Consider the following 22,034-nt stretch of genomic DNA (forward strand, 5'->3'; position numbering starts at 1 on the left):
GATAAGCGGTTGCAGCTAATGAGATATATTTTTGAAGCCTGAAGTATGTGTGTGGGGGGGGATACTATTGCAAGGTACTATCCATACACACACAGTAGACCCCAATATACAACATTTATCTATTCTGAGGTAGTAATCGCAAAATGATCGCAGAGATTAGTGAGGGAACCAATGGTAATTAGCAAATACCTTCCAGATAAAATCATTAAAATAACAAAATAGTATAAACAAAGTACTGTAATACCTTTGTGTCTTATATATGCATAGTATTAAAAACATTTTATACAAATATACATGCCAGGCCCCCACAATGTCATTTTCTAAGACACTAGGTGCGGTGTATTGTGCTTAATTTTGATCTTGCTCTCTTGCCGTAGCCGAAATAGGCTGTTTTTCATACAGGAGGAAACATGTCAAACAACTTCCACAGCAAGCTTAATTTCAACTTTGAAGACTTGGAAGATCAAAATCTGTAAGTTTATTTCCATAAAACAGACCTAAGAATACTTGTTTATGGTTTAAGACCGCTTTAGTAAGATACTTGTGCTTATTGTTTGAAGCTAATTAGTGATGGTGCTTTAATTGTGATGCTAAACAGGTCACATGGTAGACTTCGAGATTTATTTATATAGCTAAGTACAAATTTGTGTTGTATGTAGATTTATGTGTTTGTCGAGGTATTTATGTTCAGTTTTACAAAGTAAGATTGAGCTTTCTTTACAAAGAAAACCCAAATGATAATCCGGGTTTTTTTTAAAGGGACAGTGTGTAATATTTGGTGCCTCCTAGTGGTGCAAAACACAGTAAAAAATACCCCTTTATTTAAATACTTGACGAAATACATGAACTATCATACCAAGTTTGAGTAATTCTTATTTCTTTTAAAAAGTGGAATCCCTACCTTGAAGATTGCCGCCATATTTGTCTGGTATCATGCAGCTACGCTGTGCTCTTGGCACTGTTTTTTGTTTGCATTGCACAATACATTGCAACTGTAGTGGAAATGTTTAAATCTAGGCTTAAATCAAATTGATATTCTATAGCTAATGTATGACCCAAGTTTGGCCCCTTCTCAAGGTTTCTTCTTCTTCTTCTTTCTTCTTTTCCTCATGCAGAGGAATTTGAGTTTTTCCTTGCCCTCATGTAGGTTTTAGATCAGGGGATGGTGTCATAATAGTTTGTAGTGGTCTGTGCAGCCATTTGAGACTCATTTTGATTAAATAAACAAATAAACATGATTTAACATTGCCATCTAGTGGTCAAATATTACACACTGGTGCCCTAAATGTTCTTATTTTATGGATTATATCATGTTAGTTATCACCTAAGGTAAGAAGAAGAAAGCAAGCAGAACAATACATGTAAAGGAGAAATTAAACTGTATATATCTTAATTGGTCTCTTGAGCTGGTTGAGGGGAGTATCGGGTGGATACAGAGGCCCTCAGAAGATTTTTTTACTTTAATTGTCCTTCGTCTTTCTTGATAATCGCAGACTCTTTCCACGCTTATAATGCTTTTGCTTTTGCCTTTAGCATCATTGCAAGCCTCAGACACATAGTGAGTCAATACAGTTTCTGTCAATTGGTTACAGTTATTCTACTTGAAGAGGGTAGCCGTTCATGTGCCTTCTTCATATACCTTGATAATTGCAAGCTTTGTTTCCATGGTTATCATGTTTGTGATTCAACCGTTAGCATCACTGCAGGTCTTGGGGACACATAGCAAATGAATACTCTACGAAAAATACAGTTTTGTATCGCTAACTTGTTAAGTCTTGATGAAGACGGTTTACCCATGCACACGAGATTCTAAATTTAATCTAGGAAGATAAATGCATTGTGGGAGGGACGCCTACAGCAACTTCAACTTTGAAGACTTGGAAGGTCAAAATTTGTAAGTTTATTTGCATGAAACAGACCTAAGAATACCCTGTTTATGTGCATCATGCACCTGTTCTCTTGGGCGATGATTTTTCGTAGGACAATGCCATACAAACTAACACCAGCTGCCGTAAATCATGAGGGAAAAATAAATGAATGTGCCTTCATGATATAACTTAATAATTGCAAGCTTTGTTTCCATGGCAATCATATTTGTGATTCTACCATTAGCATTACAGTAGGCCCTGGGACAAATACCGTAAATTCCGGACTATAGAGCGCACCTGATTATAAGCCGCACCCATCACATTTTAAGGGGAAACCCGATTTTGTCCATACACAAGCCGCACCTGTATATACAGGGATCAGAATTTTCCGCGGATCCGCGGATTTCCGCTGTTTTTGAACCCCAAAGGCATTCCGACTTTTTCACTTTTTCTCTTGCGTAGCAAACAAATTCAAAATCTGACCGTCTCACTCTTTCCTTTATTGCTCTGGCGCACCCTGGCAGCCGTTAGAAAAATTGGCCGCATTGTCGCACAAGCTGCAGGGACTGAACTGCATTTGAACTTATCTTGCAGTATTTACAAAAAAATCAGTTATGTGGGCAAATTATTTTAATCTTCTAAAAATGTTACTTAAATGATAAATATAAGCATGGTTTTGGACAAGTAAATTGCCTAAAACCCAGGTTTGGGGGGGGGTGGGGGGTGGGGGGGGGTGTTCCGCCCTGGTTTATTCCTGGACGCTGGCTATTTTAGCTGAAAATGAAAATCTCCATTCTGATCCCTGTATATAAGCCGCATGCACCCACATCAAATAATCACGAAATTAATCCAAGCCAAACTTCAAGTCCTGCGATTGAAACTAAATGTCCTTCATTGAAGCACACAGTCCAAAAATCACAGCCGCCAAAATGAACGTAGAATGATATAGGTACTTAAAATTTGTTGCAGACCTGCAGATTTTGGGTGCCCGTTGATAGTAATCCAAGGAAAAAAAGTGTATATTTCCAAAGGTAAGGGTGGGAAAAATATATATCCATTATTGTCCGCCGTGTCCACAAAAACTCACCTTTACCGGTCCCCACTTTCCCATCAGCCCGCGTTTCTCTGCCCTTTTTTTTTATTTGCTCGTGCAGAATAAGTGTCTCAAATGAATACATTACAAAAATATACAGTTGCAAATACATATTACACATATTAACAAAGAAAGACGGTACATCGAGAGAGTTTTCAAAGCTTTAATAATAATAATAATATAACTTTTATCCTAAACTGTGCCTTTGGGAGGTAGCCTCACGCTACTAACAAGACGCTCGCGTACCTGCAAATTATTCTGTCAAGGAAATTAATGCCGTAATCGTTACAATCACGGCAGACCATCCGCTTCTTCTTCCTTAGTAATGACATCTAAGTTGTTTTCTCAATGTCGGATAGAAACCTTATCATGACGACGTCGTCGTTTCACGCTCCCTTTCTTCAATACTCTCCAGCAATACGCCCGTTGGCATTTGTCATGGAAGCTACGTCACGAGCCTTATTTTGTGCAATTTGCACGATGAGGGTATGTTTACGCTCATAAGATGTGATCTTCCTCGGCGCATGTATTCCACCGGTCTAAATCTTACCGCTCATACTCGAGCGCCGCTGGTGGCCGTTAAAAAAATTACATACATTGGCCGCATCTCTGAATAAGCCGCAGGGTTGAAAATTTGGGAAAAAAGTAGCGGCTTATAGTCCGGAATTTACGGTAGATACTCTGCAAAAAATAAAATTCCGGATCGCTGACTTGCTAAGTCTTGATGAAGCACACAAAATTCAAAATTTAATCCAGGAAGAGAAATGCATTAGGGGACGGAATGGTGAAATGTCGTAAGGCAGGGTCGCCATATCCGAGGGGTTTACTGTATTTTAATGTACAGTGAAGAAAATAAATGTTTGAACACCCTGCTATTTTGCCATTTCTCCCACTTAGAAATCATGGAAGGGTCTTAAATTTTCATCGTAGTTGCATGTCCACTGTGAGAGAGATAAACTAAAAAAAAAAAATCCAGAAATCACATTGCGTGATTTTCTAACAATTTATTTGTGTGATACAGCTGCAAATAAGTATTTGAAGACCTGTGTATCATCTAGAATTCCGACCCAGAAAGACCTGTTAGTCCACCCATTAGAAATCCACCTTCACTCCATGTATCATCCTGACTCAGATGCACCTATTTGAGGTGGTTAGCTGCATCAAAACGCCTGTCCACCCCATACAATCAGTGAGACTTGTAACATGGCGAAGACCAAAGAGCTGTCCAAAGACACCAGAGACAAAATTGTACCCCTCCACAAGGCTGGAAAGGGCTACGGAGCAATTGCCAGGCAGCTTGGTGAAAAAAGGTCCACTCTTGGAGCAATCATTAGTAAATGGACAGTCAATCTCAATCGGAGTGGAGCTCCGTGCAAGATATCACCTTGTGGGGTCTCGATGAATCTAAGGCAGGTGAGGAATCAGCCCGGAACTACACGACTACAATGACCTGAAAAGAGCTGGGACCACCATTTCCAAGGTAGGTAATACACTAAGACGTCATGATTTGAAATCATGCATGGCACGAAAGGTTCCCCTGCCTAAACCAGCACATGTCAAGTCCGATCTTAAGTTTGCATATGACCATTTGGATGATCCAGAGGAGTCATGGGAGAAAGTTTTGTGGTCAGACGAAACCAAAATAAGACTGTGAGTTCTGGATTTTTCTTTTTAGTTTATCTCTCACAGTGGACATGCACCTCCGATGGAAATTTCAGACCCCTGCATGATTTCTAAGTGGGAGAAATAGCAACATTTTACAGGGTTATATGTATATATATATATATAATATATATATTTGTTGGACTGCAAATACTTCACAGAGCTTAATTTTCTCATTCAAACGAGTTTCAGTCCTTGGACAAATTAATAATAAACCGGGCCGGGCGGGAATATATATAACAGAGGACGTGTCACAACGCCACCAATAAACAGAAAATGTTTATTAAACAAGTAAACTCGCTGCCGGTGATATTAAACCAATTACGTCTCCGATGAGAATTGAAAAATCAACACAATACAACAAAGAGAGTTTTGCATACACGTGGGGGCGACACGCTTTCGTTTCATGTGGCTTTTGCTATCTTTGTAAATAGAGAGGAGGGGGGGGGGCGTGGGGGGGTTTCAAGGGGGGGCGTTCCGCAAACTCTTTTGCAAAATGCGTGTTTTGTAAAAGACTTAATGTAGTGTGAAATGAAAGCGGCCCTTAAAAGGCGCCGACTGCCGCGGCCCAACGGCACGCGAACCTCTCGAAAAGCCCAAAACCAAAGCGTCCGTTTAGTGATTGATAACATTTGCATTTTGAAGAGAAAAACGCTTCTATTCTCCCTCGGCGTGGAGCGCGGATTCGTCACAAATACGTTTCTGTTTGATGATGCGAGGTTAGCGCTGAGGGGAGAAAGGCCTGACTTTTGCTTCTGTGTCGGAAAAAGTTGCCATCTCAAACGCGTTAGATTTTTTTTTCAGGGAAAAATATTCGACGTCCATAGCCGCTGATAACAGCGAACAGAATTTTGTTTTCTCTGCCCTCATCTCCAAATAATCATTCCTAAGAAAACCTTTTTGTTCCATCCATCCATCCATTATCTGCACCGCTTATCCTCTGTAGGGTCGCGGGGGTGCTGAAGCCCATCCCAGCTATCTTCGGGCAGTGAGCAGGGGACACCCTGAACTGGTTGCAAGCCAGTCAGAGACGGACAACTCACTCACTCATTCACAGCTAGGGACAATTTGGACCGGCCGATTAACATGCATGTTTTTGGGAATGTGGGAGGAAACCGGAGTGCCCGGAGGAAACCCATGCAAGCACGGGGAGAACATGCAAACTCCACACAGGAAGTTTCGATCTCATGACCTAAGAACTGTGCCGCACACGCGCTAACCACTGCGCCGCCATGCTGCCCACCTTTTTGTTCCCTAAATTTTAAATTATTTTACATTTTTCTATTATGAAATAATAAATATGTTGCTAACTTGAGCTGCCCGCCGACTTGAGGGCATTGTGGTTCAGCGCATGGTGGACACCAGGCAGGAAGAACCCCACAGTACAGGAGACCTCTCTCCATCTGCCGCACCCGTCAACCACATAGTCCCCTGTCACACAACCCTGGATTAGGAGGAAGAATTTAGCTGGGGACCAGGAGAAGAAGGGTAGTGACTGACCATCACTGCCGGCCAACTTGAGGGCATTGTGGTTCAGGGTTGAAACGCAGAGTGACAGTTGGACACCACCTGATGACATCTTCTCCTGGTTGAAAGCTACAGTCACTTTTTGAGTGACTGGGAAAGGTAGCGCTAATTTGTGCATGTTATAACTTGGACAAGTCTGTGTCAACAGTGACTTCCAAGATAGGCTGGATGTCAACCAAGGAAGATTGGTGACTCTGGAAAAACAGATGACCTCCAGGAAAGTGGCATGGGTGTGTGAGGCTAGCAACCCCACCCACAGCACTCGCAAGAGGGCACCAACCATTGCTACAGAACAGAACAACAAGCAATACCCCCAGAGTCTCCCGAGAGGGGGGAGGATGAGAGACTCAGGAGGACGGATTCAATGGCAAAGGCTATGCCATGAATACAGATGATGAGACGGCTTACCCAAACCACACTACCGGGGGATGTGTTAGAAGGAAAGTGCCACTGTGGGAAAATCTGCAAAAACGTAAGGGGTCTCAAGATACATGGATCCAGGACCATCAGTGGGAAAGGGGGAAACAGATGCAGCGCATGGTGGAAACACTCATTGAGACGAAGGAGGACACCAGTCAGGAAGCACCCCACAATACAGGAGACCTCTCCGGATCTGCCGCACCCCTCGACCACAGAGTCCCCTTTCACACAACCCGGGTGGGGGGAGCCGGCTCTGGATTAGGAGGGAGAAGTTTAGCTGAGGACCAGGAGAAGATGGGCAGTGACTGGCCATTTGTATATGTTATGACTTACGCTTTCAGTTGCAGGAAGTTCTTTCCGTTACAATTTATCCCTGAAAAGCCCAGCTTTAATCTTTGGCATTGTCCGTCATAAATGTCCATAATTAATACTTAATCATGGCACCAATACACTAGTACCCTGTTTAGGTTTAGCATACACCTGTCGTCTGGGGCACCACCTGTAGGGGGCGATGATGCTTCTGTAGCTTACGCTTTCAGTTGCAGGAAGTTCTTCCCATTACAATTTATCACTGTAAAGCCCTGCTTTAATATTTTGCATGGTTTATAATAAATGTCCATAATTAATACTTAATCATGGTACTAATACACTAGTACCCTGTTTAGGTGTAGCATACACCTGTCCTCTTGGGCACCACCTGTTGGGGGTGATAATGCGTCATAGGACAATGCCATACAAACTAACACCGGCAATGCAACTTAGCAAAGGTAGCTATTTATATACCTTGCTTGTATTTCTTGGTGATTGAAAACTTTGTTTTCATGGTTATCATGTATTTGCTTCTCCCTTTACCATAACTACAAGCCTTAGACCAGTAAAAAAATAAATAAAATACATAACATTTAGTATTTTATCACCGATTTGCAATCTGTATATAGTACACGAGATCGTAAACGGAATAAGAAGACAGAGAGGCATTGTGGGAGGTAGTTGTGCCAATAGCATACAAGCATTTTTATGATGCTGTGACGCAAACTAATAGAGACCAGCATGTTATATGATGTTAAGTGATAGCAAACAGGCATCTTTCATTCGCACTAACGCATCAAAGTTTGAAATACAGAGGTTTTTGTGCATGCAAAATAAGTTGTTGTTGATATCGTATGGTCGGGAAAGTGCTGTAACGAGGGCTAAAAAAACATTATATTCTACATCATATTCTACATCATATTCTACATCGTAACGTAAAAGCATCAAGTTCTACATGTTTTTGAGCATGCAAAATATTTGTTGTTGATGTCGTTAAGTGGAGAAACCCTCACTCCTTTCGGGTTTGTCCAAGCGTACCTCAGGGTTCAGACAGGTGCTTGAAATCCTCGAAAATGCTTGGATTTCAATGTCCGGTTTTATTAAGGAATGAGAACTGCTTGAATTTTGGGTGAAGCGCTTGTAAAAGATAGAAATTGTTAACAAGTTTCCCATTATGCCTGCTTAAAAATGATGCCGACACTGCTCTCTGGGGGCTCTGCTTTGCCATTGCATTTCTTCTTACCTCGTGATTAACGGCTGGGGGTATTAGTTTGGATGGCATGTCCAATTAAGCGTCATCGCCCCCTACGGGTCGTTCCCAAGAGGACAAGGCACTATGAAATCTGTATTAGTACAAATAATACGTATCAATTATGGACATTTATTTAGGGCCATGCAAAAAAAAAGGTAGTTTCCTAGTGGTGGATTGTAATGGGAGGAACTTCCTGCAACTGAAAATGTAATATTACCCAACACCTTCATGGGGAGAAATTTGTCCCAAAAACAATAATATGCACAGGCAAGATTAAGAATAGCCATGTAAATTGCTGAATAATTTTTGGTCCTGCAAAATACTTAATTGACACCAGAATTTTTTTTTATGGTACTGGGAAATTGGAAAATTGGCTTAAAAAAATGTGAAAAAGTGAAATATGAAATGAAATATGAAATGATCTGCATTTATATAGCGCTTTTCAAGTCAAGACTTCCCAAAGCGCTTTACAGTGTGCTTCACATTTCCCAATAGCGGCCGTGCAGCCATGTAAAGCGCTAACCTGCATATTGGGGGTATTAGGGGTTCAGTGTCTTACCCAAGGATACTTCGGCATGTAACACGGAGGAGATTCGAACTGCGATCTCTGATCCCAAGACAAGCGCTCTACCTCCTGAGCCACTGTGTACAAACCCTTGGTGCCTTCTTGTTTTTGGTTCCTGCAGGTTGCAAAATTGCACAACCCCCTCTTGCGGGGTCAAAAAGACGACTGTCGAGATGTATTGTAACCTCTTGGCTCATCAGCCTCTCCTCCGCTCAATCTTTAGAGTGCCCCGTCGCTCTCATGCGGTGCAATCCCTCTCTCAATCGGAGCCTGGAAATCCCCCTCGCTGTTTCTGACAGCGAACGCGTCGTGAGGGTTCATGTTATGCTGTCAAGTGTGGTTCTGTGTGTGCGTGTTCACACTCGGTTGGGTCAATATATCATTTGGCTAGTTGTAGTGAACCACTCCTTCTGTCACTCACCAGTGGAGATAAATAAGTGGGGTCCGATTGGGCCCCGTGTGTGGAGGTCGGGGCCCGGGAAGAGCTCAGCTCGGCCTTGCGTTCACGCGACTTAAGTGCGGCAGTGCGGAAATGTCTGACAGATCCACTGCGCTGTCTGTTTGCTGACAATGGACACAATTTATCAAAGGTTGTTTGTTTTTTATTGTTACTATACTGTCAGGGTTGGGTAGGGTTACTTTAACTGGATTACTTTCAATTACTTTTGGATGACTCCAATACCAAATATGCTAATAAAAGACCAAATAAACTAAATATGAATAAAATGATGACTCACAACACGTGGTAAGCTTTCTCTCCTGGCTTTGATCTCTTTGATCTCCGGCAAAACTAACATAAAATACGACAGAAACAAAATGAAAATAAATCCAAACAGCTTGCCAACATCATTTTTGCCGTTCCATGTATTCCGTTACTCCCCAAGCCCGCACAAAATTTAGTCATTTTATTCATATTTAGTTTCTTTTGTCTTTTATTAGCATATTTGGTATTGGAGTAATCCAAAAGTCATTGAAAGTAATCCAGTTAAAGTAACCCTACGCAACCCTGTGTACTATGCTATACTGTACTCTGCTATGCTATGCTAAATAGCGGTACCTCTACCTTTTTTTTCATCCATGATTATTTTAATTTTAAAAATTTTGGACTATTCGGTCTATATTATTTTTCCTTTCATTTCCTTTATAGTTTTTGTATGCTATTGTTTTTATTTTTGAATATACTTAAGATAAGATAATCCTTTATTCGTCCCACAATGGGGAAATTCTTTTTGTCACAGCAGTAAGACAATGAATAATGAATAACAGCTAAGACTATGAATAGTATAAACAAGTATTTAGAAATATTAAAAATGAAAAATAAAAAAAACTGAAAAAAAACATTTTTGTTATTTTTAATTTGTTAATGTATTTCTTTTTCTTTTCAAAATAATTGTATATGTTTTTATTTAACCTATTAATTTTGTGTGATGTCGTTTCTATGTCAGAATTTGGTCACATTTTTGTTTTTATTTACTTTTTATATATTTATACATGTTTTTCTTTGTTCTTATATTTAAAATTTTCATGTTTTTTTTTACTTTTCATTTGAGTTTTTATGAGGCCTTTACATTTTTTTTAGTTTGTATACATTTTAAAGATTATTTATGGAATCATAGTATATCCATCTTTATTTTACTTTTTTCTGTTCGTGTTTTTAGAGTTTGTTGTTTTTTATTGTTAATTTCAGATTTTTTTCCATTTAATTTTCCTAAAAATTTTAAAATTTCTAGCCCATTATTTAATATCTTTGTTTTTAGAGGATTTTATTTATACATTCTTACATTTGTTTTTTTTCTATTATTAATTCATGTTTTTTATTTTTCAATTTATTTTTATTTCTAATATTTTTAAAGCTATTTACTTTCCGTTTTGATTTGACCTTTTGTGTTAGTTTTCTTGAAGTTGTTTTTTTTCATAAGAGTAATTTTTTTTCCTTATTATTTTTAATATTTGTTCATACCATTTAGGCTATATCTTATTTAGTTTTTATTTTGGAAATTATTTTACATTTTGATTCTCTTCGACATCATTTTACTTCCATTTTATTTGACCTTATCTGTTCTTTTTTGATAGATTGTTAGATATAAATGTAGAATGATTTACAATTATTCATTAAACATTAAAATTTGAAAATAATCAAAAAACAAAATTTAATAAAATGTTTGAAAAAAATTTGAAATTGTAAGATTTTGAATAAAAGGGGTCAATAAATAAAAATATAAATATAGATTTAAAAAAAAAATACAACGATGAATAAAACACTGAAAATAAAAAATAATAATTGGAAAATAAATTTCTGTTTTAAATTGGCTTTTTGTGTTTTATGTGTTTAGATTGTTCGATGTAAATTGAAAATTAAGAATCAGGGATTAAAAATCAAAAATAGAGAATTGAAAAACAAACAAAAACGTAAAAAAAAACCCAACTCTTTTTTTTAACAAGGTTCGACTTAACATCTAGCCCCTTTAAAAATTATGTGGTGGGCCAATTCAGGCCCCCCTGCCTTGACTTTGACACCAATGATTGAAGCCATCAATCCATTCATGCATTATGTGTACCGCTTATCCTCAGTAGGGTCGCGGGGGTGCTGGAGCCCATCCCAGCCATCTCTGGGCAGTGGGCAGGGGACACCCTGAACTGCTTGCCAGCTAGTCGCAGGGCACACAGGGACAGACAATTCGCTCGCTCATTCACACCTAGGGACAATTTGGACATGCATGTTTTTGGAATGTGGGAGGAAACCGGAGTGCCCGGAGGAAACCCACGCAAGCACGGGGAGAACATGCAAACTCCGCACAGGAAGGTTGGTAGCTGGATTTGAACCCATTACCTCAGAACTGTGCCTCACACGCGCTAACCACCGCGCCGCCGTGGTGCCCTTGATTTCAGCCATTCACTTCTTATTCTTACATGTCAACTTTACTTCCAATCACTGAAACTTTATAGTCGAGTCGAGTTTCAGCATATTCACCCCAAAATATTTGCATGTAAAAAATAACATAACTGAATAAAATGGAAAAACATTGGCACCATTTAGCTAATTACGTTTTGAACATATGCCATCCCAACCGCTAATAGCCGCCGTCTGTTTGAAATTTTCTCCCCACAACTCGTGCTTTTAATTTCACACGGCTAGAAATATATTCGCGTCCAAATCCAGACAGTTTGGGAATGGCCCTCATTTCCTCGCAAGAAAATAAAAGCTTCTGGTCCAAATATTTTGTTTCCCGGCTGGCTGCAGGAAGCTCCGTCTTTTTGAAATCGCGAGCGTCGTGACGATAGCCCCAAAAAAATCGGGCGCTTTCTATTTATCCCCTTGCTAATTACCTGCCGAGCTGCCGTATGCTCGATTTAAAAAAAAAAAAAAAAAAACAATTCTTAGAAGTGTATCGAAAAGCCACTAAAAATAAACCCCTGCAAAAATAAGCTTCTTTTGAATCTATCTATCTATTGGATAAAGGACTAAGTCAATTTGGATTTTAGTATAAATTTCATTAAATGATTACCGTATTTTCCCGACTAAAAGGGGCACCTAAAAGCCTTCCGTTTTTTCAAAAGTTCACTGTGCGCCTTATATAAGGATCAAAATTGAATCGCACTCATCTCACAACTACGGTAAGGAGCCGCCGACTTGATTTCCACTCCGTAGAAGTAGTGCCCGATGCATGCTGGGATAAATATACCGGCGTTTTATGTCCTAACCAACGTGTCAATCAGCATCTGAATTGGTCACTTTTGGCTAAAGTTATTGGAGGTGGGTCCTTTTTAGTATTTACAGGCTCTTATAGGCTTAAGCGGGGTAAAAAAACAACAACCTTGAAATCGTCCGAAAAAGATGTAAATCACAAGTTGGGTTGGTCTAAGGCCGAGAGAAAATAATTTTCCTAGTTTGTTAATTTGTAACCGGGTATTATGGGGCTAAACAGACAGTTAGCAATGAGCAACCTCCATTGATGCAGGGATGCTTTTGGGCAGATTTTCTTTTTTAATTTGTCGGCATTCTCGTGTGTTTTGGAGTATGTCAATATTATCCACGGTTGGATTCGCTACACTCACGGATGTAAGAAAAACATGGTTGTTTATTATCATTGAATGTGATGGCGGCATGACAACCTCTTAGTTTAGCTATCCAGGCTTTAGAGTTTTCAGGTATCTTGTTTCAGACTGATGGTGATGTTTCTGTGATGAGTATATTTTGAAATGGTCAGCATATCTTGAATCCCAAGAGTTTTCCAATGATATGTAGCAGAACGGATTTCCGTGACTGGTGACATCGTACGTGTCTGAGACACGTATTTGCTTCTCAGCAGTTGTTAAGGGGTTAATAACGTTTGACTGACCTATCTGACTGTTTTGTTGACGTTCCCACAGTAGCGCCTTATAGTCTGGTGCGCCTTATGTATGGAAAATATATGACAAAAGACTATTGTTGGGGTTGCACCTTATATTCCGGTGCGCCATATAGTGCAGAGAAAAACGGTAAGTTAAAATTGTATTTTTAATTTTTTCGAGTATGTTTTATTTATTTTAATTGATTATTAATTTAAGTCAAGTCAAGTCATGTTTATTTGTTTAGCCCTTATCACAAAGAGTCTCAAAGGGCTGCACAGATCACAGATTATTTTAAACCACAGACTATCATTATACCATCGCCTGATCTAAAACCTACATGAGGGCAAGGGAAAACTCTTATTCTTGTTACTTAAAACATTATTAGTATAATTAGTATGTAACATATTACTGGGCTGAGCAGATGCAAAGTGAGGCACGCAAATGTCTTGCCTCACGACAGAGGGCGATAGCGAGACCAATGATTCAGATTTTCAGCCTCAAACAACAAAATTACGCACTAGAATAGAATATTTCTTTTTTCATCTTTTTGGGGGTTTGGCGTTTTGGACTAGAAGCAGGCCTTTTTTGCTTTCAAATATTTTACAGGACAATAATTGTGCTGACGTTAATTTACCACAATCAGCCTGGTCATCCTGGAGGGGGATCACCTTCATTTTCCTCATGTTGAGGTTTTTGAGTTTTTCCTTGCCCTCCTGTAGGTTTTAGGTCAGGGCATGGTGTCATAATAGTCTGTAGTTTGTAAATAATCTGTAATAGTCCTTGCAGCCCTCTGAGAATCCTTGTGATGAAGGGCGTCACAAATAAACATGACTTGACGTGACTTTTTTAATTTCTGAACAAAGATAGAGTTCTGATTACCAATCATTGATAATTATGGAATAATTAAATAGAAAACAACATGAAAACAAAAATGAAAACATTAAATAATATATCGATAAATTAAGAATTTGAAATTAAGAAGAATAAACATTAAAAATCAAAAACTAACATTGAATTTAAAAAAACACCTACTTCGGGGCTCGTAATAATATGGGTTAAAAAAACAACAACAATTAAAGTTCCAAAATCAGCAAAATGTTTGATGTGCATTTTAAACCCAAATAATCATCTAACACGATTTAAAGAAGGCAAATATTTTCTGTTAAGAAAATCAATCATGTACAAAAATCGCTGCCGAGTTTAGTAAAATCAAATCCCTGACAATTTTTTGTGGTATTGAAGGAAAACCAGGCATGTATTTATTCACAATTCCTCCCTAGAATCATTTGTTCTTCACAGGACGGATAAAAAGGTCAAAAGACTTTTAACAGGAATCCCCGTCATTCTCCGTGAAGGCCGCGCATTAAACCCCGTGACAAGATTTATTTATCCGAATGAAAAAACGTCTCCCCGGACAAACCTCCGACCTCACACTCACTGGTAGTATTGTCAAAATGACGTCTATACCCGTCCGTGGCACTCACCGACATCGCGTTACGGATTTCTGAATGTTTTCCTCGATTTATTTGTTCCCGTATTGGAGTACGGAGCAGAACCAGCTCGTCTATTTGCCGCTAAGGATGAGAGACGTTGCCCGCCCCCTGTACCATCATCCCCCCGCCTGGGGAATTAATTACGCTAGATTGCCTTATCTTATCTTCTCCTAATTGTCTCTTCGGAGTTTCGGGCTTCGCGGGGACCGATCGATGCGATTGGAGCCGCAGATGAGAAGAAAAACTGGTTGAGGGACTTATACAGAAATTATAAAACTGGGACAGGTCCAAAGTACATGTCTGAAGTATTTTATTATGTGTTTTCTTGTAGCTATTCTTGCCAATTCTTTACCGTATAATAGCTTACCATAGTATACCATAGCATACCATAAATGTAAATGGTCTGCATTTATAAAGCGTTTTTCAAGTCAATGAAGACCTCCCAAAGCGCTTTGGGGCGGCAGTAGCTCAGGAGGTAGAGCGCTCGAATTCGAATCCCGGCTCGTCTGTGTTACATGTCGAAGTGTCCTTGGGTAAGACACTGAACCCCTAATACCCTTAATAAGCAGGTAAGCGTCTTACTTGGCTGCAATACAAGGCCGCTATTGGGAAAGTACATTGGAGTACATTGTAAAGCTCTTTGGGAAGTCATTGACTTGAAAAGCGCTATATAAATGCAGATCATTTCATTTCATTTCATTTACAATGTGCTTCACACTAACCCATTCACACACAAATCGATAGCAGCATCAGACATGCAGGTAACCACTTGTTTATCGGGGGCATTAGGGATTCAGTGTCTTGCCCAAGGACACTTCGACATAGAAGCCGGGAATTGAACCTGCGACCTCTTGATCCCATGACAATTGCTTTACCCCCTAAGCTACTGTTGCCTATTTAGCAAAATAGCATAGCATAGCATAGCATAGCATAGCATAGCTTAGCATACCATAAAACAGTGCCGTGAAAAATGATTTGCTCCTTTGCTGATTTCTGTGTTTTTTGCATATTTATCACTCACAAAAGTTTCAGATTATAAAACACACTCAGAGGTGACGCAAAGAAACACAAAATGCAGTTTTGAAACGTTGATTCCATTTATTAAGGCACAAAAAACAAATCAAAACCTAACAGGCCCTATTTGAAATAGTAATTGCCCCCAGAACCCAATAGCGAGTTGGGCCACCTTTGGCAGCGATTACAGGAATCAAACAAACACCTCAAAAAAGTTCAATTTTTGACTCATGAGTCCACTGAATGTTTTTCCGAATGTTTTTGAGGATAATCAAGATGCTTTTGAGACTTATTTGTGTTCTTTTGTGATGGCAGTAGTTTTCGCCTGCGAACTCCACCATGGACGCCATTTTTGGCCAGTCTCTTTCTTATAGTGGAGTCATGAATAACATTTTATACTATACAATACAATACAGTGCTATACTATAGTATACTATGTTGTACTATGCTATGCGATGTTATACTATATTAATCTTTACTATAGTATACACAAGTATACTATCTTACACTATTTTATCCTTACCTATAATACTCCATTGTACTTTAGTATATCTATATGCTATACCATACTATGCAATACTATGCTTACCTATACAGTACTATATTCAGCTTGAGTCACATTTATTTGTTTAGCCCTTAATCACAAAATGTATCAAAGGACTGCACAAGTTACAATTACACCATCCCCCGATCTTACACCAACATGCGGGCAAGGAAAAACTCAAAACCCCAGCACTACTATAGTATACAATAGATGCAAAGTAGCGAGGGGTCTCCGTATGTCCCATTTTTATATTTTGATCTTTTTTGCATCACGGACAGGACTGAGAACCTCCCTCAGGGAATCTTGGCATCCATTGACAGTCGACAGTACCAAGCGTTCACCGGCACAACCCAAAAAATAGACGCAGATAAAAATAGCGCAATTAGCTCCTTTTTTTTTGGTGACCAAACACAAAGGGATTGTGTTTCATCATTTGCTTTTCTTCTCCTTCCCGGCTGGTTTTTAGATTCGGGGTTGCCTCTCCTACCATCCCCCCCCATTCCCCTGTTTATCTATTTTTGTTTTTGCCGCCAGTTCCAAAATTCGCTCCCGTAATTGCCGCTTTTCAGGCTGTCCTCTTTCAAATAAAAGAGGCTTAAGACAACAAAGGAAAAACACCAAAGCCAGGAAAACTCGGCTGCCAAAACGGACTCGGACAAACTCGCTGAGATGGATAGGAAAACTTTTGCAACATGAAATCACCTGCATTTATTTTTATTTGGATATTGTAGTATTCGGTTTTCATTAGGACAAATCGTATAACTAGCTTGGCTAATTTGGGCGCAAAATAATACAATGGAGTAAAGCCGGCATTGGTTTTCGTGCTCCGCTGCACTGGGGATCGGTGGGGAGCTGCACTGGCACTCTGCAACACACCTCCGTGACCGAGATTATTTACTACAAACTACGTACAGATTACACAGTTTGGACGACTAAAATTTATTTGGAGCCATCCGATGTTTTGTGGCAAAATAAAGGAAGCCATGTTTTATGAACAGCAGTAAAGTACAGTGGAACCTCGGTTTTCGAACGCCTCTCAGTTTGAACAAATCGGTGTTCGACCAAAAATTTCGAGAAATTCTTGCTTCGCTGTTCGGTCAAAAAAATCGGAGTTCGAACGCCGGTACGCTAGGGTGCGATGCTGAGCGGCGTACGGGTGTTTTAGCCCCTAATTATGCCTCCGAAGAAGGTCGGTGCACGCAGGACAGGTGAAAAAAAAACCAAGTTGTTCGTCCAACTATTGCCTTTAAGAAAGACATAATAGCTAAATATGAACGAATTTCCGATCTTGCTAGTGAATACAGCATGGCTAAATCTACGATCAGTACGATAGTAAAGAATAAGGAGGCTGTGAAAATCGAGTGATGCGGCTAAGGAAGTTAGCGCTATAAGCAAGCAACTGCCGCAAGTTTTGGAAGAGGTTGAAAAACTTTTGATGATTTTTCTCTCCCCACCGTCCACCACAAAGGGAAGAAATCCTATTCATAATCTTTTTTTTATTTTTACACGTTTATGTTAGCGTAATCTTTCGTATGGAAGATTACGATAACGCAGATGCACGATTAGCCTGGGTTAGCTTTGTTTACGTAAAACATTCAGGGTGTTGGAATGTTCCAATGAAGCGCTAGCCACTTGTTGTGGAGACCCGGGTGCTAAATGACGTGTAAACGACCTGATTTTTTTATTTTTACACGTTCATGTTAGCGTAATATTTCGTAAGGAAGATTACGCTGACGCGAATGTACGATTAGCCTGGGTTAGCTTCATGTTTACGGTCATGGTAAACATTCAAGGGTGTTGGAACGGATTAAAACAATTTTACATTACTTTTAATGGGAAAAACGATTTTCGGTGATCGACCAAATCGGTTTTCGAACAGGGTTCTGGAACGGATTATGGTCGAGAACCGAAGTTCCACTGTACTTGACAATGCACTCATGTCAAAGTCAAAACCGGGCGGCCAAGTCTGCCGAGAAGGTTTTCTTTCGCCCAAAGTAGCACAATTGCGCCATTTTTCTGCCTAGCTTTTCAACATTTTTTTTTTTTTTGGGGGGTACTATTCTCAACAAGATGGCAGACAATATGTTAGGCTTCCTCATGTTACAAATATTTTGAGAAAAAAACACATTTATATGTTTAGTATATGTATTCATCATGTGATTTTGCTTGTTGTTAAAATCATGTATTTTTTTCTTACTATTAAAATCAATTTCATCATGTTGAGATTTTTGAGTTCTTCCTTGCCCTCATGTAGGTTTTAGATCGGGGGACGGTGTATTTGTAGTCTGTAGCTTGTACAACCGTTTGAGACTTCTTGTGATCAAAAGCTATACAAATACATAATTTTGACTTGACTTGACTTAAGAACATCTGTCGGCCATTCAGGAAACTCCCAAGATTACTAATGGCCACCCTTGATTATGGTCAGCAGTTTTTGTCCTCTATCAACATTATTAGTTATTAGTTAATTATTCCTGGTTCACAGTTCCCTTAACCGCCACGGTCATCAGGGCACCGCTTCCTGCGGTGTGTCTTGGGCAAGTACAGCCTAGTGGTACCAGTCCCTCTCCAGGCTAGTTTTTTGGTGTAGGGGTTAGCTCTCCCACATAAAACAGATAGTACAGGTTTCTGTGGTCAGCAGTAACAGTGCCCTGATCTGAGCTAGAAACGGCACCTTCATCATCTGGCTGCCGTTGTTTTTCGGTGTAAAGCGTCATCCCGCTCTGCAGAGATGAGCTGGACCTCAGCTTTGACAGGCAGACAGACGTGTGGCAATACTGATACTAGATCCTAAATCACTGGGGAAAAACGATTTTGTTCCGAAATTTTGAGTATCACATCGTACAATTCACATCACTTGTGAGGACCATATTTTGGTTGGAAAACAAAATTTGTGGTGAGGACGTCACGTCTTTTAGTGAGACTCCAAGGATCTTTGTCTGATAATGGACTTTGTGTTTCTTATATTTTTTGTATCTCTATTTGAATTATGTATGTATTCAAATAAAAAAAAAAAACTACATGGATAAAAAATGGTTAAATTAAAAATACATGAATAAATATCTAAATAAATCGATTTAAAATAGACTACATCACTAATGTATTTTTTAATAAGTTAACGCGTGTGATACGCTTCAACTCCAAATCCTTGCTGGAAATAAATGCTGTCTGGTCAAATAAATAAATTAAGAAAATAAAGAAAAAACACGAAAAGAAACAGTACGAAAATAAAAAGACGATCTTAGCCTGATGGTTGGTTGGTTAGTTGATCCCTTAACCACTAGGGTTGTAGGGGCACCATTTCCTGTGGTGTGTCTTAGGCAATTCCAGCCTGGTGGCGCCAATTACTCTCCATACCGACAAATGTTTCCACCCAATCTCGAACCCGGGACCTTTCGCGCGTTAGGCGAATGTGCTAATACTAGATCCTAAACCACTAGGGAAACCGATTTTGTTCTTAAATTTGGAGCTTCAACTAATGACTCTGTTATCAGGGATGCTCACTCAGGCCACGCCCCCTACATAATTCAAAATGATTTCCGATACAAATTGTTGGGAATTAAATATCAAAATGTACCGTTTACCAAATTTTTCGAATGAGTTATATGACTCCATTAACCTAACACAACCTACATTCACCCAACAATTTATGCACGCTCGTTTCTTGAGGGAAAATATAATTAAGAAAGCCGACATTTTCAAACGGGGGCAGATTTAATATCATAATTTAACTAAGTGTACTCCATCGAAAACGGCCGAATTTGCGACGTTGGAGTCTCTGGGAAGCCTTTTTCTCAAGTCCTTTAGCTTGCTCCTATTGGCCATCTTCTCCCCGCATAATGGAACGCCGACTCCTCCCATGGGCGTGCCAAGGAAGCCCCCCCTGGGCTTCACCATCTCGTCGAAGAGTGTCGCAATGTCTGGAATGTTCAAAACAACGTCCCGTTAGCGCCGCTCCTGTAAACAACATTTTCCACCAGGGTGCCCTGACATCGCACCACAGCGCAGCCAGTGAATATCTTTTGCATTAAATGTAATTTGTATTCGATCATATAAAATCCTTTATGGTCAAATGTATAAAATCCTTCAATATATATAATGATAAATGTTGTCATTTTTCAGCAAGAATGGCCTTGAAGTACAAGTGTGGAGTAATATTAGAATTTAAGCCAATCACATAAATATGTTATCTGACTGATATTGCTAGAATGTGAGGTTGGGAAGGGGTGGCGTTAGCTGCATTTGCGCATCAAAGGTTGCCGTAACAACTCCACCACAGGGGGTCTGCCCCTCCGCCCCTATTTTGCTGTATTAAACTTGTTTTTCAGTAAAATATGAAAAGTAAAATGTTAATAATATTGGCTGACATGGCAGATAAATATTTTCGATATTAGTAAAAAAAAAAAAAAAGGCTTTTATAGTTTATTCTTTTTAAAACTCGTCTCGCCTTTTTGGAGCACCACATACGTTTTTAGATCATGGAAAACAGATAAAAAAAACCTTATTTAGTTAGTTTGAAGGGTGGCTACACACACTTAAACTGAATTCTTTTTGCCGTTCAATATAATTTAATCTACTCTTGGATTTATGGACTTTTCTTTTACTAATAATCTATTAAATGAGCTTGAATAGAACACAAAACAATCATAAGAAAACAAAACAAAACTAGAAGTTTAGAACTTAAACTGGCACCATTTGGATAGACAAAAACCTCCGCTTCATTATTACGTTATTGTATTTTGATCGAGTTCCCCCTTTTACATCACATCAATACCAATACCTAGCAACAACGAGATGTTCTGCAATGTTCTACATTAGTAAAGATGACGGCCCAGTCTTTAGGTCATCGGCTGTAGAGCGATGAGAAATCCTGGTAGGCTCAAGAGACGGTTGGGATGAGGACCACAGGATGCAGGGTTTTGAAGCAAAGGTTGACTGCTGGTGGCTTGAGGTGTCCCTGAGGTTCTGGCTTTGTCCCACTGGTTTGGCCGCTAGCTTGATCAATCTTGGCTGCTGACTTGGCAAGGCTCTCTGAGACGTGTACCAGGTCTGGGTTCCGGTCTCCTGGGAGGGGCGGACCCCCTGTGGTGGAGTTGTTACAGCAACCTTTGATGCGCAAATGCAGCTAACGCCACCCCTTCCCAACCCCACATTCCAGCAATATCAGTCAGATAACATATTTATGTGATTGGCTTAAAACACTGTATTTACTTCACATGATTTGACATTGTTTGATCATTTTCTGACATCGCAAAACAGAATTCTGACTCTTTACAGTTAAAAGGAAAAACATGATTTTTTTCGGGGGTTAATAACAACTTGAAGACCTCGGATCATTTTGCTTGTTAGTCATTGATGAGTTTAATCCTTTATTTGTTTATTGATTTATTTATCCATATATTTCTTTACCCATTAAACTAAAATGCATGTTTAAAGGATTCATTAATTCCTTTGAAGAGTTATCTTAATAGTTAAAAAAAATTTCAACATAAGAAATATATTTAAAATAAGCAATTAAAATAATTAAGACTCATTTTGTATAAGTAAAAAAAATACAAAAACTTAGACAAATTATCTGAAAATATCTACTAATATTTATATAAAATATGATGTATCATTTTTTTCACCCCCCCCCACCCAAATAAATACATATTTGAATGAATATAAAATATCATACCTTTTTCCCTTTCTTTTGTCTATTTTCCCCTTTTTGTAAATAATCAAAAAGTAAGCAAAAATATCTGAAATGGTCTGAGATTTTTTATATAAAATTCGATTTAAGTGACCACAATTACTTTATGTAACTGTCATAGTTTGTTTAAGAAGTAAAACATGAATACGCGCAGTGAATTTATTTATTTATATACTGTAGACATATTTTTATTCAGATTATTGTCATAAAAGGAAACTCTGAGACCAAAGCAATGGATGCTAACCGCCGTTAAAACCTGAAGA

General features: G+C 39.2%; 1 protein-coding gene across 3 annotated transcripts in view; it reads left to right on the forward strand.

The window, feature by feature from the left end:
• The window catches only part of rbfox3a (RNA binding fox-1 homolog 3a), a 537,286-nt gene that overhangs the window by 33,239 nt on the left and 482,013 nt on the right, over positions 1 to 22,034 (forward strand). For 2 of the 3 annotated variants that reach the window (XM_088322991.1, XM_088322992.1), the window contains exon 1: positions 353 to 472. The exons of the other annotated variant lie outside the window; for it this stretch is intronic. The gene's annotated coding sequence lies outside the window, so the exon portion shown is untranslated. Of the gene's footprint in view, positions 1 to 352; positions 473 to 22,034 lie in introns of those variants that run through there. 3 annotated transcript variants of the gene reach the window in all.

Source organism: Urocampus carinirostris, chromosome 19 (assembly GCF_059441175.1).
Source record: "Urocampus carinirostris isolate Australia breed hairy pipefish chromosome 19, RoL_Ucar_1.0, whole genome shotgun sequence".
Classification (NCBI taxonomy): Eukaryota; Metazoa; Chordata; class Actinopteri; order Syngnathiformes; family Syngnathidae; genus Urocampus; species Urocampus carinirostris.